This window comes from Pseudophryne corroboree, chromosome 7, assembly GCF_028390025.1.
Source record: "Pseudophryne corroboree isolate aPseCor3 chromosome 7, aPseCor3.hap2, whole genome shotgun sequence".
NCBI classification, from domain to species: domain Eukaryota; kingdom Metazoa; phylum Chordata; class Amphibia; order Anura; family Myobatrachidae; genus Pseudophryne; species Pseudophryne corroboree.
The window spans coordinates 495,966,122-495,984,607 of NC_086450.1; the positions used below are offsets into that span (position 1 = coordinate 495,966,122).

At 49.1% G+C, this 18,486-nt stretch overlaps 1 long non-coding RNA gene across 1 annotated transcript; it reads right to left on the reverse strand.

Annotated features, from left to right (window-relative positions):
* Positions 1 to 8,737: 8,737 nt before the first annotated feature.
* On the reverse strand, positions 8,738 to 17,940 carry LOC134943918 (uncharacterized). The gene is made up of 2 exons (XR_010181824.1): positions 17,610 to 17,940; positions 8,738 to 9,111 (listed from the first exon to the last, which is right to left on the reverse strand). It is a non-coding gene; the product is annotated as an uncharacterized LOC134943918 (long non-coding RNA).
* Positions 17,941 to 18,486: the final 546 nt, after the last annotated feature.

The window sequence follows — 18,486 nt, forward strand, 5'->3', positions numbered from 1 at the left end:
AGTACACTTGTATAAATATTGGATAGCAGATGTCCATTCCCCAGGTTCTGTAAAAGGGACTAGACTGGGGAGTCGATAATCATTGGAGGGGTATCGGGAAATTGTGCGTTAATCGCATGTCTCAGTTGCAGGTAGCGGTAGAAATTATAAGAGGGTATATTATAGTCCTGTTGCAGCTGCTGGAAGGATTTCAATATATCGCCATTATACAAGTGTCCCAGGGATGTCACACCCCACCTCCTCCACACCGCCCCAGGCTGCAGCGAGGTAACTCTTCTATCTTGCTCCGCGTTTGCTCCATATTTGCAGTCATGGTTCTTGGTACTGTAAATCCACGAGCTGTATTTGTTTCTATGGGAGGTACTTGCGAGTTGATTTGATGGTTTATTGACTTCTATTTGGTTGCTCAGTTGACTTCAGATCGTGTTTTTACACCCGTGTCTCGCTTTAGTAAATTTCTGAGTTGTAAAAACAGGCTAAACTCACACAAAAACGCAAACTCAGACCGACGCGATTCTTAGTAAATTTATCCCTGAGGGGTAAGTTTGCTGAAGCTTCTAAAGGTGAAAAGCGGTGATGTTGCCCATGGCAACCAATCAGATTCTGTCTTTCATTTTTCTATTGCATTCTAGAAAATGGTAGACAAAATCTGATTGGTTGATATGGGCAACTTCACCTCTTTTCACTTTTAGAAGCTTTAGTAAATCTACCCCTACGAGTCGGTCGAGACAGTTAAAGAGAGACTGATGTATACAGACTGATAGTAAGTGATCCCAGTGTCAGTTCTTTGCACACAGTTATGAAGTCTCTGCAAAACCCAGCGAGTTCAACCTGGGGATTGTGACCAGAAAAACCAGTATGAATCTGCTACACTGCCAGGGGGATGTTGTGGAACTGACAGGGGGGGGGGGGGGGGGGACCCGTAACTCCAGACCCCTGACACAGAGGGGGCACAGAAGCTTCATCTTTGGCAGACTTCCATGCTCTCAGCATCTCGCCTAGAATAGAAGGGAGAAGTTATATATTAATTATATTGCCAGCAAACATGGCGCCCATATGCATTACTAGTGTCACTCTGCTATTCCTGCGCTACTGCCGCCTCTCTGACACTATATCCCTCATCCCTGCTCTGTAAGGGCTGACAGTCTGCTGACACTGGGAGTCTGCAGCCGGAAAGTGTGTAACTATCTGCAGATATCCGCACTCACAGTACGGGGTATAGATGTAGGCGCGTCAACGTGCTCTATGCCCAGAAAGTACGTCGCCCCTCATCCGTAGATTCATGATGGCTGCCTTAGACTACAGTAATAAATAAATAATAAACAACAACAACTCCCCCATAGACGCAACGGGCCGTTAGGTGCATAGCGTCTTAGAGAACTACAAGCAAGCAAGCTGAGGAACTACATATCCCATTATATGTGTAAGTGTCACTGCTACATGGGGCGGTACGTGTGTAAGAGTCACTGCTACAGGGGGCATTATATGTGTAAGTGTCACTGCTACAGGGGGCGGTACGTGTGTAAGCATCACTGCTACAGGAGGCATTATATGTGTGAGCCTCACTGCTACAAGGGGCGTTATATGTGTAAGTGTCACTGCTACAGGGGGCATTATATGTGTAAGTGTCACTGCTACAGGGGGCATTACATGTGTAAGCGTCACTGCTACAGGGGGCTTTATATGTGTAAGTGTCACTGCTACAGGGGGCTTTATATGTGTAAGTGTCACTGCTACGGGGGCGTTATATGTGTAATCATCACTGCTACAGGGGGCTTTATATGTGTAAGTGTCACTGCTACGGGGGCGTTATATGTGTAAGCATCACTGCTACAGGGGGCATTATATGTGTAAGCCTCACTGCTACAGGGGGCATTATATGTGTAAGCATCACTGCTACAGGGGGCATTATATGTGTAAGTGTCACTGCTACGGGGGCGTTATATGTTTAGCATCACTGCTACGGGGGCGTTATATGTGTAAGGGTCACTGCTACGGGGGCGTTACGTGTGTAAGCCTCACTGCTACAGGGGGCATTATGTGTGTAAGCATCACTGCTACAGGGGGCATTATATGTGTAAGCATCACTGCTACAGGGGGCATTATATGTGTAAGCATCACTGCTACGGGGGCATTATATGTGTAAGCATCACTGCTACGGGGGCGTTATATGTGTAAGTGTAGATAGATAGAAACAAACTCCTTTTTATGTATTTTTTTAAAACACTTTTACTTTTTTTTATCAAAACACAAACTTTAAAATTTAGAAATTTTCAGAATGTAAATAATTATGTCAAACTTTTTTAAAGATCATTAATGGCTGCTGCCATGCCCTACAAATGAAACTGGATGCTGTCCGGCTGCTCTCAGACAGCCATATTCCTGTCTTCCAAACCAGCATCAAAAGATAGTGGGGGGAAAAATGCATTTAATTACTTTACTAATATACATTATATACTGTGTTGGCCATTTATCAAATGATATTAGTGTTGATGTTTGGCAATATATATATATTTTGGGTGTCTAACCACAAGCAAACATTAGTTATTTTGTAGAAGGAAGGACATGTAGTAGGTATCTCCAATACTTGCAGTTGCATTTCACATAGGTCCCTATGGGTGATGCAATGCTTACACATGTAGTAATATATGGAATGGGTGTGCAGAGGCCTGGTCAGCAGTCTAACTACATTGCGTATCTGGCTTATTACCTGCTACTACATTTGTTAAGGCTAAATGGCCAGCCACAAAGTAATTGTTTTAACATATTATGGGGGTCATTCCGAGTTGATCGTAGCTGTGCTAAATTTAGCACAGCTACGATCATTCACACTGACATGCCGGGGGACGCCCAGCACAGGGCTAGTCTGCCCCACGTGTCAGTGCCGGCCCCCCCCTCCTCCTGCAAAAGTGCAAAGGCATCGCACAGCGACGATGCCTTTGCACTTCAAGAGTAGCTCCTGACCAGCGCAGCTTTAGCGTGCTGGCCGGGAGCTACTAGTCGCACCCTGGGCCGCAGCCGCTGCGTGTGACATCACATAGCCGCCGCGGCCCGCCCCCCAACGGTCCGGCCCCTAAACGGCGCCCCCCAACGGTCCGGCCCCTAAACGGTGGCTTAATACCGCCGTCCAGCCCCCTCTCGCCCAGCGACCGCCTCTGTCTCAGAGGCGATCACTAGGCAACGACGACTGCCATGCGCTAGCGCACTGCGGCGCCGGCGCATACGCACTTCCGACCCGATCGCTGCGACAAACTGCAGCTAGCGATCGGGTCGGAATGACCCCCTATATGTTATAATGTGTAATACTTACTTTCTTGCAAAGGTGCCTCTCCCCCCCCCTCACTGCTGCTCAGCTTTAACAACTTAACTGACAATTTTTTCCCCCACAAACTGCTCTGAAATTGTGTTTTTTTGTTCTGAGTGAATTAGGTGAAGAACAAAAATGATTTTTGTTAAAAAAAAAAAAAAGAAAAACTTTTTTTTATAGTTGTTTAAAAATAATAATAAATAATTCTCTTTCAAACATCAGAACATCGGGTGGGAAGATCAGTAACATTAGAACATCGGTAATATCGTGGCCATCGCAACGTTACTTTTTACACCCAAGACTGCTGCCAGGTACACGGGGGGGGGGGGGGGGTGCTAGGGGTGGCTTGGGGGGTGGGGGGTGGGCTTGTTTTATACTTCCCCAATGGCTGCCATTGTCTGCAGCCGCTGGTGGGGGGGGATCCTGCCGTGCTGTCCGATCAGCAATAATCAGCAGCACAGCAACACTGTGGGAAGGGTGCAGGGAGGCAGAGGGACCCTCTGGTCCCCCTGAGAGCAGCAGCGGAGGGAAGTTTCTCCTTCCTGCCGCTGCTAACACTCTCTATCTGACTGGTCGCATCCTGCGCGACCAGGTCAGATAAGACACTTGCTGGTATGGTCGCATCTGATGCCACCATGCTGTTACGAACTGAGTACAATGTTACAAATTGAGTACCTGGAACTCTGCGGAATGTGTGACAACTGGGGAGTCCCAGTACTCATGAGTGAAGCTGCGGACAGTTATGAATGACCGCAGCAACGCCTATTCTAATCCTAACTCCGTTACTCCTCCCAGTGGTCGGATGGTGCCTGCAGAGCTAGTCTTCTGCACATGGCAGCCGCGTTTGAATGGGAGAATTAGGTCCGTCCAGACTCCGATGCCCACAGTCTTACAAGGTGACAAGACACCACCCAAGATTGCGAGTGAGTAAGGGGAAAACTAGATACGCCTAAGGAGACTACAAAATGAGAACTAAACAAACAAGTATGTGCGGCGCTGCCGCCAGTACAAAAACACAAAACTAAGGCTAGCGGGAAGACTCACAAAATACGACACCGTAGTTACCAGTCTAGTAAACAAAAGTATAGCGGCCTAGACACCTAAAGCGACTCCATCGCAAATCAAGAGAGGACTGCGTGGAAACCACCACAAAAGTAACACAGCAGAAAAGTAATAACAATGCGGCCTCTGATGCAGAATGCGACAGAGCTGCAGACTCTTGATACCACCAGGGAATGACACAGGGGGGTTCCAAGGGCTGGCCGACAGAGCTGGAAACTGAACTGGACTCTTGACTGGACAAAATCCGAACAGAACCCAGGACTAGGGCACCAGGAGCTCAGACTGGAACCAGGAATTGCAGACAAGGACCAGGAACAGGGTTGTAGGAAGTTAACCAGGAACTGCCGACAGGGACCGGGTACTAGAACATATGGGTACAATACAATAATTTTCTGCAAGCTGGGTAATAAAGGAAGCACGCCCCAAACAGGATGGCTGGAAGCCAGGCACAAGGTGATGGCCTAATTACTGGCAGGTGAGGCTACACATACAAGAGACTGACTGCAGTACACAGACTCACCACATAATGACCTAATTACCTGACAGGTGAGGCTGAACACATAGGAAACAGGCTGCAATTACACAGACTCACCACCGGCGGCCAACAACAGTACTCTAAATAAGTACATGAGAAATCCTGGCATGCAAACAGAATATAACATAAAATACATAAACAGATTGCAAACAGGAATGAGCCACCACAGCGGCTCATAACACATACCAGGCAAGTGGTTAAATCCCAGGTTTGGGGGAATGGGTGGGTTGGGGGTGGAGGAATGGTTGGGGTTGGAGGAATGGTTGGGGTGGAAGAATGGTTGGGGTGGAGGAATGGTTGGGCACGGGGAGTTGGAGGGTGGTGGGGTGGTGGTTGGAGGAATGGTTGGGGTGGAGGAATGGTTGGGGTTGGTGGAATGGTTAGGGTGGAGGAATGTTTGGGGATGGGGAGTTGGAGGGGGTGGGGGAGTGGTTGTGGAGTTGGAGGGTGTGGTGTAGTGGTTGGAGGAATGGTTGGGGTGGAAGAATGGTTGGGCATGGGGAGTTGGAGGGTGTGGGGTAGTGGTTGGAGGAATGGTTGGGGTGGAAGAATGGTTGGAGTGAAAGAATGATTGGACAAGGAGAGTTGGAGGGGGTGTGGTAGTGATTGGGGGTTGAAGGAATGGTTGGGGTGGAGGAATAGTTGGGGTGGAAGAATGATTGGGCATTGGGAGTTGGAGGGGGTGGGGTTGTGGTTGGAGGAATGGTTGGGGTTGGAGGAATGGTTGGGGTGGATAAATGGTTAGGGTGAAAGATTGGTTGGGCATGGGGAGTTGGAGGGTGTGGGGTAGTGGTTGGAGGAATGGTTGGGGTGGAAGAATGGTTGGGCATGGGGAGTTGGAGGGGGGTGGGGTAGTGGTTGGGGTTGGAGGGTGTGGGGAAGTGGTTGGAGGAATGGTTGGGGTGGAAGAATGATTGGGCATTGGGAGTTGGAGGGGGTGGGGTAGTGGTTGGAGGAATGGTTGGGGTTGGAGAAATGGTTGGGGTGGAGAAATGGTTAGGGTGAAAGATTGGTTGGGCATGGGGAGTTGGAGGGGGTGGGGTAGTGGTTGGAGGAATGGTTGGGGTGGAAGAATGGTTGGGGTTGGAGGAATTGTTGGGGTGGAGGAATGGTTGGGCATGGGGAGTTGGAGGGGGGTGGGGTAGTGGTTGGAGGAATGGTTGGGGTGGAGGAATGGTTGGAGTTGGTGGAATGGTTAGGGTGGAGGAATGTTTGGGGATGGGGAGTTGGAGGGGATGTGGGAGTGGTTGTGGAGTTGGAGGGTGTGGGGTAGTGTTTGGAGGAATGGTTGGGGTGGAAGAATGGTTGGGCATGGGAAGTTGGAGGGGGGTGGGGTAGTGGTTGGGGTTGGAGGAATGGTTGGGGTGGAAGAATGGTTGGGGTGAAAGAATGATTGGACAAGGGGAGTTGGAGGGGGTGTGGTAGTGATTAGGGTTGAAGGAATGGTTGGGGTGGAAGAATGATTGGGCATGGGGAGTTGGAGGGGGTGGGGTAGTGGTTGGAGGAATGGTTGGGGTTGGAGGAATGGTTGGGGTGGAGAAATGGTTAGGGTGAAAGATTGGTTGGGCATGGGTAGTTGGTGAGGGGTGGGGTAGTGGTTGGAGGAATGGTTGGGGTGGAAGAATGGTTGGGGTTGGAGGAATGGTTGGGGTGGAGGAATGGTTGGGCATGGGGAGTTGGAGGGGGGTGGGGTAGTGGTTGGAGGAATGGTTGGGGTGGAGGAATGGTTGGGGTTGGTGGAATGGTTAGGGTGAAGGAATGTTTGGGGATGGGGAGTTGGAGGGGGTGGGGGAGTGGTTGTGGAGTTGGAGGGTGTGGGATAGTGGTTGGAGGAATGGTTGGGGTGGAAGAATGGTTGGGCATGGGGAGTTGGTTGGGGTGGAAGAATGATTGGACAAGGGGAGTTGGAGGGGGTGTGGTAGTGATTGGGGTTGAAAAAATGGTTGGGGTGGAGGAATAGTTGGGGTGGAAGAATGATTGGGCATGGGGAGTTGGAGGGGGTGGGGTAGTGGTTGGAGGAACGGTTGGGGTGGAGAAATGGTTAAAAATGCAGACATAGCCAGAATACCGACATTTGAAATGCCGACATGTCAAAATACTGACATGAGTTTTTCTCTTTTTTTTGGGGGTGACAATGTCGACATAGGTCAACATGGACACAGTCAAAGTTTGCCATTTCCCCTCGCATGGCTCGCTGCGCTCACCATGCTTCGTGCGCGGTACCTCGCTGCGCTCGGCACACTATTATATTCCCCATCTAGGTCCACTGGGAGGGTAAAGTATGAACAAGTCTGTTTTTGGGCAAAAATTCCTTAAGAATGCATGTCGGCATTTCAAATGTTGGTATTCTGACTATGGGGGGTGATTCCGAGTTGTTCGCTTTTAGCTGCATTGCACACATTAGGCCGCCGCCCTCTGGGAGTGTATCTTAGCTTAGCAGAATAGAGAACGAAAGATTAGCAGAATTGCGAATAGAAATTTCTTAGCAGTTTCTGAGTAGCTCCAGACCTACTCACAAATAGCGATCAGTTCAGTCAGTTTCGTTCCTGGTTTGACGTCACACACACGCCCAGCGTTCGCCCAGCCACTCCCCCGTTTCTCCAGACACTCCCGTGTTTTTCCCTGGCCACGCCTGCGTTTTTCCGCACACTCCCAGAAAACGTCCAGTTTCCGCCCAGAAACACCCACTTCCTGTCAATCACACTCTGATCACTTCAACGATGAAAAAACTTAGGCCCTCATTCCGAGTTGTTCGCTCGGTATTTTTCATCGCATCGCAATGAAAATCCGCTTAGTACGCATGCGCAATGTTCGCACTGCGACTGCGCCAAGTAACTTTGCTATGTAGAAAGTATTTTTACTCACGGCTTTTTCATCGCTCCGGCGAACGTAATGTGATTGACAGGAAATGGGTGTTACTGGGCGGAAACACGGCGTTTTATGGGCGTGTGGCTGAAAACGCTACCGTTTCCGGAAAAAACGCAGGAGTGGCTGGAGAAACGGTGGGAGTGCCTGGGCGAACGCTGGGTGTGTTTGTGACGTCAACCAGGAACGACAAGCACTGAACTGATCGCACAGGCAGAGTAAGTCTGGAGCTACTCTGAAACTGCTAAGTAGTTAGTAATCGCAATATTGCGAATACATCGGTCGCAATTTTAAGAAGCTAAGATTCACTCCCAGTAGGCGGCGGCTTAGCGTGTGTAACTCTGCTAAATTCGCCTTGCGAGCGAACAACTCGGAATGAGGGCCCTAGTTTGGACGTGAGTAAATCTACTAAGTTTTGAGCTAAAATACTAACCGCATGCGCACTGTGAACCATTTTTGCCTTAATCGCTCCGTTGCGAAAATCGGCAACGAGCGAACAACTCGGAATGACCCCCTATGTCGGCATAATGAGTGTCATTATTATGGCCGTGTCAGTATTTTGAGTGTCGGTCAATGGAGGGTATTTTCAGTGTCGGTCGGGATTTTGACCGTCGGTAAATCAACTGCTACCCCTCTGTTCCACGCTCACTGTCTACCCCATCTGTGTCACCCCTGTCTGGTTGTCCCTCCCCTTTAGAATGTAAGCTCTCACGAGCAGGCTCCTCTTCCCTCATATGATTATCCTTTTCTTACTTAAACCATCTTCAACGGCACCAAATCCCTCAGTTTTCTGCCACCTGATACTTATGTCAGTGTCGTCTGCTGCTGTAGCTGTTTATTTACCCTGTACTTGTCCTATATTGTCTTCAGCTGTAAGTCACCGTTTTCCTGTTTTGCTTATTCATTTATGTACTCTGTAATCGGGTGTTGCAGATCCCTTGTGGCGTCACATAAATAAAGGAAAATAATTATTATTATATAATGTTACTTGTTTATTATTCAAATTGAGTCTATTTTTCACAATAGTATCTTTTTCTCCAATATTTTCATTAAGCAGAAATAAAAAAAAGTGCAGTAAGTGCCCAGACCAGAGTACCTACAGTAAATCACATATTTTATTCATAGCCACGTCCGCCTGTGCTCCTCAAGCTTTCTTATATGTAATGAGCAATTATTAAAGTGGAAAAATGTGAAGATTTAAAAGTGGAATAATGACGCAATAAGGAATGAGTGACCGGTGACTGAGCGTCCCCCTGGGGACCCGTAACTCCAAACCCCTGACACAGAGGGAGCACAGAAGCTTCATCTTTGGCAGATTTCCATGCTCTAGTTGGCACAATGCCTATAATGGAAGGGAAAAAGGTATAATTATATTGCCAACAAACATGGCGCCCATATACATTACTAGTGTCACTCTGCTATTCCACCTATTTCCATAATGGTACACATCTCTGACACTATGGTGGTCATTCCGAGTTGATCGCTCGCTAGCTGCTTTTAGCAGCCGTGCAAACGCTATGCCGCCTCCCACTGGGAGTATATTTTAGCTTAGCAGAAGTGCAAACGGAAGGATCGCAGAGCGGCTACAAAATAATTTTGTGCAGTTTCTGAGTAGCACAAGACCTACTCAGCGCTTGCGATCACTTCAGACTATTCAGTTCCTGTTTTGACGTCACAAACACGCCCTGCGTTCTCCCAGCCACGCCTGCGTTTTTCCTGGCACGCCTGCATTTTTCCTGGCACGCCTGCGTTTTTCCGCTCACTCCCTGAAAACGGTCAGTTGACACCCAGAAACGCCCACTTCCTGTCAATCACTCTGCGGCCAGCAGTGCGACTGAAAAGCTTCGCTAGACCTTGTGTGAAACTACATAGGTCGTTGTAATAGTACGACACGCGTGCGCATTGCGCCGCATACGCATGTGCAGAAGTCCCGTTTTTTTGCCTGGTCTCTGCGCTGCGATTGAAATCTGCTAGCGAACAACTCGGAATGACCACCTATATCCCTCATTATGTGATGTCAAATAATAAATGAATAAACAACAACAGTTCCCCCCATAGACACAATGGGCAAAATGCAAGAGCCTGGAATTTGCGAGAGCAGCTGCAATATCGGTTGTGATAAATGTGCCAAAAAATAAGAATTTACTTACCGATAATTCTATTTCTCGGAGTCCGCAGTGGATGCTGGGGTTCCTGAAAGGACCATGGGGAATAGCGGCTCCGCAGGAGACAGGGCACAAAAAGTAAAGCTTTAGGATCAGGTGGTGTGCACTGGCTCCTCCCCCTATGACCCTCCTCCAAGCCAGTTAGATACTGTGCCCGGACGAGCGTACATAATAAGGAAGGATTTTGAATCCCGGGTAAGACTCATACCAGCCACACCAATCACACTGTACAACCTGTGATCTGAACCCAGTTAACAGTATGATAACAGCGGAGCCTCTGAAAAGATGGCTCACAACAATAATAACCCGATTTTTGTAACTATGTACAAGTATTGCAGATAATCCGCACTTGGGATGGGCGCCCAGCATCCACTACGGACTCCGAGAAATAGAATTATCGGTAAGTAAATTCTTATTTTCTCTATCGTCCTAGTGGATGCTGGGGTTCCTGAAAGGACCATGGGGATAATACCAAAGCTCCCAAACGGGCGGGAGAGTGCGGATGACTCTGCAGCACCGAATGAGAGAACTCCAGGTCCTCCTTAGCCAGGGTATCAAATTTGTAGGATTTTACAAACGTGTTTGCCCCTGACTAAATAACCGCTCGGCAAAGTTGTAAAAGCCGAGACCCCTCGGGCAGCCGCCCAAGATGAGCCCACCTTCCTTGTGGAATGGGCATTTACATATTTTGGCTGTGGCAGGCCTGCCACAGAATGTGCAAGCTGAATTGTATTACACATCCAACTAGCAATAGTCTGCTTAGAAGCAAAAGCACCCAGTTTGTTGGGTGCATACAGGATAACAGCAAGTCAGTTTTCCTGACTCCAGCCGTCCTGGAACATATTTTCAGGGCCCTGACAACATCTAGCAACTTGGAGTCCTCCAAGTCCCTAGTAGGTGCAAGGCACCACAATAAGCTGGTTCAGGTGAAACACTGACACCACCTTAGGGAGAGAACTGGGGACGAGTCCGCAGCTCTGCCCTGTCCGAATGGACAAACAGATATGGGCTTTTTTGAGAAAAAACCACCAATTTGACACTCGCCTGGTCCAGGCCAGGGCCAAGATCATGGTCACTTTTCATGTGAGATGCTTCAAATCCACAGATTTGACTGGTTTTAAACCAATGTGATTTGAGGAATCCCAGAACTACGTTGAGATCCCACAGTGCCACTGGAGGCACAAAAGGGGGTTGTATATGCAATACTCCCTTGACAAAATTCTGGACTTCAGGAACTGAAGCCAATTCTTTCTGGAAGAAAATCGACAGGGCCGAAATTTGAACCTTAATGGACCCCAATTTGAGGCCCATAGACACTCCTGTTTTCAGGAAATGCAGGAAACGACCGAGTTGAAATTTCTTTGTGGGGCCTTCCTGGCCTCACACCACGCAACATATTTTCGCCACATGTGGTGATAATGTTGTGCGGTCACCTCCTTTCTGGCTTTGACCAGGGTAGGAATGACCTCTTCCGGAATGCCTTTTTCCCTTAGGATCCGGCGTTCCACCGCCATGCCGACAAACGCAGCTGCGGTAAGTCTTGGAACAGACATGGTACTTGCTGAAGCAAGTCCCTTCTTAGCGGCAGAGGCCATAAAACCTCTGTAAGCATCTCTTGAAGTTCCGGGTACCAAGTCCTTCTTGGCCAATCCGGAGCCATGAGTATAGTTCTTACTCCTCTACGTCTTATAATTCTCAGCACCTTAGGTATGAGAAGCAGAGGAGGGAACACATACACCGACTGGTACACCCACGGTGTTACCAGAACGTCCACAGCTATTGCCTGAGGGTCTCTTGACCTGGCGCAATACCTGTCCCGTTTTTTGTTCAGACGGGACGCCATCATGTCCACCTTTGGTATTTCCCAACGGTTTACAATCATGTGGAAAAAACTTCCCGATGAAGTTTCCACTCTCCCGGGTGGAGGTCGTGCCTGCTGAGGAAGTCTGCTTCCCAGTTTCCATTCCCGGGATGAAACACTGCTGACAGTGCTATCACATGATTTTCCGCCCAGCGAAAAGTCCTTGCAGTTTTTGCCATTGCCCTCCTGCTTCTTGTGTCGCCCTGTCTGTTTACGTGGGCGACTGCCGTGATGTTTTTCCCACTGGATCAATACCGGCTGACCTTGAAGCAGAGGTCTTGCTAAGCTTAGAGTATTATAAATTTACCCTTTATATTTATGTGGAGAAAAGTCTCCAGACTTGATCACACTCCCTGGAAATTTTTTCCTTGTGTGACTGCTCCCCAGCCTCTCGGGCTGGGCTCCGTGGTCACCAGCATCCAATCCTGAATGCCAAATTTGCGGCCCTCTAGAAGATGGGCACTCTATAACCACCACAGGAGAGACACCCTTGTCCTTGGATATAGGGTTATCCGCTGATGCATCTGAAGATGCGATCCGGACCATTTTTCCAGCAGATCCCACTGAAAAGTTCTTGCGTGAAATCTGCCGAATGGAATTGCTTCGTAGGAAGCCACCATTTTTACCAGGACCCTTGTGCAATGATGCACTGTTTTTAGGAGGTTCCTGACTAGCTCGGATAACTCCCTGGCTTTCTCTTCCGGGAGAAACACCTTTTTCTGGACTGTGTCCAGAATCATCCCTAGGCACAGCAGACGTGTCGTCGGGATCAGCTGCGATTTTGGAATATTTAGAATCCACCCGTGCTGTTGTAGCAGTATCCGAGATAGTGCTACTCCGACCTCCAACTGTTCCCTGGACTATGCCCTTATCAGGAGATCGTCCAAGTAAGGGATAATTAAGACGCCTTTTCTTCGAAGAAGAATCATCATTTCGGCCATTACCTTGGTAAAGACCCGGGGTGCCGTGGACAATCCAAACGGCAGCGTCTAAAACTGATAGTGACAGTTCTGCACCACGAACCTGAGGTACCCTTAGTGAGAAGGGCAAATTTGGGACATAGAGGTAAGCATCCCTGATGTCCCCGGACACTATATAGTCCCCTTCTTCCTGGTTCGTTATCACTGCTCTGAGTGACTCCATCTTGATTTGAACCTTTGTAAGTGTTCAAAATTTTTTTTAGAATAAGTCTCACCTAGCCTTCTGGCTTCAGTACCACAATATAGTGTGGAATAATACCCCTTTTCCTTGTAGTAGGAAGGGTAATTTAATTATCACCTGCTGGGAATACAGCTTGTGAATTTTTTCCCATACTGCCTCCTTGTCGGAGGGAGACCTTGGTAAAGCAGACTTCAGGAGCCTGCGAAGAGGAAACGTCTCTACATTCCAATCTGTACCCCTGGGATACTACTTGTAGGATCCAGGGGTCCTGTACGGTCTCAGCGCCATGCTGAGAACTTGTCAGAAGCGGTGGAGCGCTTCTGTTCCTGGGAATGGGCTGCCTGCTGCAGTCTTCTTCCCTTTCCTCTATCCCTGGGCAGATATGATCTTATAGGGACGAAAAGACTGAGGTTGAAAAGACGGTGTCTTTTTCTGCAGAGATGTGACTTAGGGTAAAAACGGTGGATTTTCCAGCAGTTGCCGTGGCCACCAGGTCCGATGGACCGACCCCAAAAAACTCCTCTTCCTTTATACGGCAATACACCTTTTTGCCGTTTGGAATCTGCATCACCTGACCACTGTCGTGTCCATAACATCTTCTGGCAGATATGGACATCGCATTTACTCTTGATGCCAGAGTGCAAATATCCCTCTGTGCATCTCGCATATATAGAAATGCATCCTTTAAATGCTCTATAGTCAATAAAATACTGTCCCTGTCAAGGGTATCAATATTTTTAGTCAGGGAATCCGACCAAGCCACCCCAGCTCTGCACATCCAGGCTGAGGCGATCGCTGGTCGCAGTATAACACCAGTATGTGTGTATATACTTTTATGATATTTTCCAGCCTCCTGTCAGCTGGTCCTTGAGGACGGCCCTATCTATAGACGGTACCGCCACTTGTTTTGATAAGCGTGTGAGCGCCTTATCCACCCTAAGGGGTGTTTCCCAACGCGCCCTAACTTCTGGCGGGAAAAGGTATACCACCCATAATTTTCTATCGGGGGGAACCCACGCATCATCACACACTTTATTTAATTTATCTGATTCAGGAAAAACTACTGTAGTTTTTTCACATCCCACATAATACCCTCTTTTGTGGTACTTGTAGTATCAGAAATATGTAACACCTCCTTCATTGCCTTTAACGTGTGGCCCTAATAAGGAATACGTTTGTTTATTCACCGTCGACACTGGATTCAGTGTCCCTGTCTGTGTCTGTGTCGACCGACTAAAGTAAACGGGCGTTTTAAAACCCCTGACGGTGTTTTTGAGACGTCTGGACCGGTACTAATTGTTTGTCGGCCGTCTCATGTCGTCAACCGACCTTGCAGCGTGTTGACATTATCACGTAATTCCCTAAATAAGCCATCCATTCCGGTGTCGACTCCCTAGAGAGTGACATCACCATTACAGGCAATTGCTCCGCCTCCTCACCAACATCGTCCTCATACATGTCGACACACACGTACCGACACACAGCACACACACAGGGAATGCTCTGATAGAGGACAGGACCCACTAGCCCTTTGGAGAGACAGAGGGAGAGTTTGCCAGCACACACCAAAAACGCTATAATTATATAGGGACAACCTTATATAAGTGTTTTCCCTTATAGCATCTGTTTTATATATTTCTAACGCCAAATTAGTGCCCCCCCTCTCTGTTTTAACCCTGTTTCTGTAGTGCAGTGCAGGGGAGAGCCTGGGAGCCTTCCCTCCAGCCTTTCTGTGAGGGAAAATGGCGCTGTGTGCTGAGGAGATAGGCCCCGCCCCTTTTTCGGCGGCCTCGTCTCCCGCTTTTAACGGATTCTGGCAGGGGTTAAATATCTCCATATAGCCTCCGGAGGCTATATGTGAGGTATTTTTAGCCAAAATAGGTTTTCATTTGCCTCCCAGGGCGCCCCCCTCCCAGCGCCCTGCACCCTCAGTGACTGCCGTGTGAAGTGTGCTGAGAGGAAAATGGCGCACAGCTGCAGTGCTGTGCGCTACCTTTAGAAGACTGAGGAGTCTTCTGCCGCCGATTCTGGACCTCTTCTTACTTCAGCATCTGCAAGGGGGCCGGCGGCAAGGCTCCGGTGACCATCCAGGCTGTACCTGTGATCGTCCCTCTGGAGCTGATGTCCAGTAGCCAAGAAGCCAATCCATCCTGCACGCAGGTGAGTTCACTTCTTCTCCCCTAAGTCCCTCGTTGCAGTGATCCTGTTGCCAGCAGGACTCACTGTAAAATAAAAAACCTAAGCTAAACTTTTCTAAGCAGCTCTTTAGGAGAGCCACCTAGATTGCACCCTTCTCGGCCGGGCACAAAAATCTAACTGGAGTCTGGAGGAGGGTCATAGGGGGAGGAGCCAGTGCACACCACCTGATCCTAAAGCTTTACTTTTTGTGCCCTGTCTCCTGCGGAGCCGCTATTCCCCATGGTCCTTTCAGGAACCCCAGCATCCACTAGGACGATAGAGAAAATTTGCATTTAGATAATTGAATACTGTACATTGCTGGGATGTATCCATTATCACAGAAGTTCTCAAACTCGGTCCTCGGGGGCACACACAGTGCATGTTTTGCAGGTCTCTTCACAGAATCGCAAGTGAAATAATTAGCTCCACCTGTGGACCTTTTAAAATGTGTCAGTGAGTAATTAATACACCTGTGCACAGGGCCGTTTCTTGGGGCAGGCGAGCAGTGCAACCGCACTGGGCGCCCGCCGCGCCACTAACTGTGGCTCCCTGCTTCCCCCTCCTATTTCTCCCCGAGTAACCCGCTCGGGGGGCGGAGTTTCATGGAATGACGCTGTTGCATCGTTACGTCACGACGCAACCCCGTCACTCCGCGAAACTCCCCCCCGCCCCCCGAGCGGAGTGCAGAGGGGGATCCAAGTTAGGAAGAGGCCGGCGCGAGGAGCGACTGGTGAGGCGGGCCGAAGAGCGGTAATCGCCTCTGTAAGTATTCTCTCTCTCTCTCCCTCAATGTGTAAAATGGGGACACCTGCCGTAATGTGTGAAATGGGGACTCTTGCCTGCCGTAGTGTGGGGATTTAATGTATCAAGAGCATTGCGGTGTGTGGCATAATATGGTGCAGGGGGCATTACTGTGTGGGGTTTAATATGGTAGAATTTTTTTTTCCTGTGGTGGTCGTGATCTGTTGGAGCAGGGTCAAAAACTGGATTGTGAGGTAGTCTTTTCAGACGAGGCCACACCCATTTAGATGAGGCCACACCCATTTAGATGAGGCCATGCACCCTTGCGGGGTGCGCGCGCAAGTTGTTGTTTTTTATCTAGGTGTGGGGGGGAAACATTTTTTTATGTCATGGGGGGGGGCGCATTTTTAAATCTCGCACTGGGAGACAAATTGGCTAGAAACAGCCCTGCCTGTGCACCTGCTGGGTTACCTGCAAAACATGCACTGTGTGGGCTCCCGAGGACCGAGTTTGAGAACCTCTGCATTATCACATGCAGGGACAGAGCTTGTAAGATAGCTCTGTCTCTATGACTCCACTTACCGCAGTTCTCAGGGTATTTATGGCTTGGCATGCTGGTATTTGTAGTTCTAAAGTGGCTGGAGTGCCACAGGTTGGCCACCCCTTGAGCAATACTCTGATAATTCATAAACTAAACCTCTCCAACATTTCTACTCTGTCCTCCGTCACTACTGTTCCTGTGACCTTCTCCTATTATACACACATCACTACTACTCCATGCTACACATCAGGCAACATGCGGCCCTCCAGCTGCTGTGGAACTTCACATCCCAGCACATATGACACAGTTCCAGCATGCACTAGCAGCATATCTGTGGCAGGGCATGCTGGGATGTGCAGTTACACAACAGCTGGAGTGTAGCACAATGACGTACGTCCTCTCTGCTATTCCTGACCTTGTCCCCCTACTGCCACATACACATCTCTGTTACTACACCCCTATCCCGTCCATCCTGTATCTATTTCCCTCCTGCCATAGACACTGACAGCTCTCACTACACCCCTATCCCGTCCATCCTGTATCTATTTCCCTCCTGCCATAGACACTGACAGCTCTCACTACACCCCTATCCCGTCCATCCTGTATCTATTTCCCTCCTGCCATAGACACTGACAGCTCTCACTACACCCCTATCCCGTCCATCCTGTATCTATTTCCCTCCTGCCATAGACACTGACAGCTCTCACTACACCCCTATCCCGTCCATCCTGTATCTATTTCCCTCCTGCCATAGACACTGACAGCTCTCACTACACCCCTATACCGTCCATCCTGTATTTCCCTCCTGCCATAGACACTAACAGCTCTCACTACACCCCTATCCCGTCCATCCTGTATCTATTTTCCTCCTGCCATAGACACTGACAGCTCTCACTACACCCCTATCCCGTCCATCCTGTATCTATTTTCCTCCTGCCATAGACACTAACAGCTCTCACTACACCCCTATCCCGTCCATCCTGTATCTATTTCCCTCCTACCATAGACACTGACAGCTCTCACTACACCCCTATCCCGTCCATCCTGTATCTATTTTCCTCCTGCCACAGACGTTCACAGCTCTCACTACACCCGTGTCACGCCCAGCTCACGCTGCACTCTAGGAATGCTGCAACCCACTTATAGCTCCATGTACACGGTTCTCTCTAGTGATCCACACCCCACAAACTAACCCAAGTTCAGCTGCCAGGCGCGGGCGATTCATGTCCATCAGCACATTGGCTGCTACAGCCGTTGCGTTCTCCTTTGTGTAGCGATTGATCAGGAGGTTTGTCACATCCACACGATCGGCCTCCTCCAGCAGCGACCAGGGGATTTCTTTGTACTGATGGCTCCTTAGAAAGTCTTCATTCTTCAAATAGTTTCTAAAAAGTTTAAATTCGGCTTTGTCCAGCTTTTGGAGAACGGACAGAATGAGCTGTTGCTGTGAGAGAGACATTATACCTTAGTGAACGTAACAGGGAAGTTACCTCACATATATATATATATTACTGTATCCATACTCTTTCTCTTTCACTTTCACTTCTTCAGTTCAGTTAGAAACAGCCGATTTCCTGCGTGGAAGTAAGGGTCACAGGTCGCCCTGCCTGCACCCGCTGGTATTCCTTTACTATAAATGACTCAGAGACATCTTTATGCGTCAAAAACGTAGGCCCCAGTTTTTATTTATTGACAGCATCGAGACAATCGCAGGGCAAGGGACGAAGCGGTGGGCAAAGCTGCACCCAATCCTTAAACCAAGCCAATCCTTGGGGTGGGCCCTGCCCACTCTGTAAGCACCACGACCATGCCCCTTAGGGTACCAGCCCCAGTGGCCCATAGGCACCCACGCCTGGAACGCTGCCCTTGTGGCTCACCCATCCAAAGCTGGATCCGAGCAAGCGTCCATTGACAGTGGGTGATTCTGCAAACCTCGGCTGGCTTCCTCCAAGTTACTATGCCTTGCGCACCGCTTTCCTGCCACACAGGGTTCTCAGGCCACCTGAGGACCAAAGCCCCCACCCTGCGAACCACTAACACCAGACTCCCTTCTGCGCTAACTGCACAGAC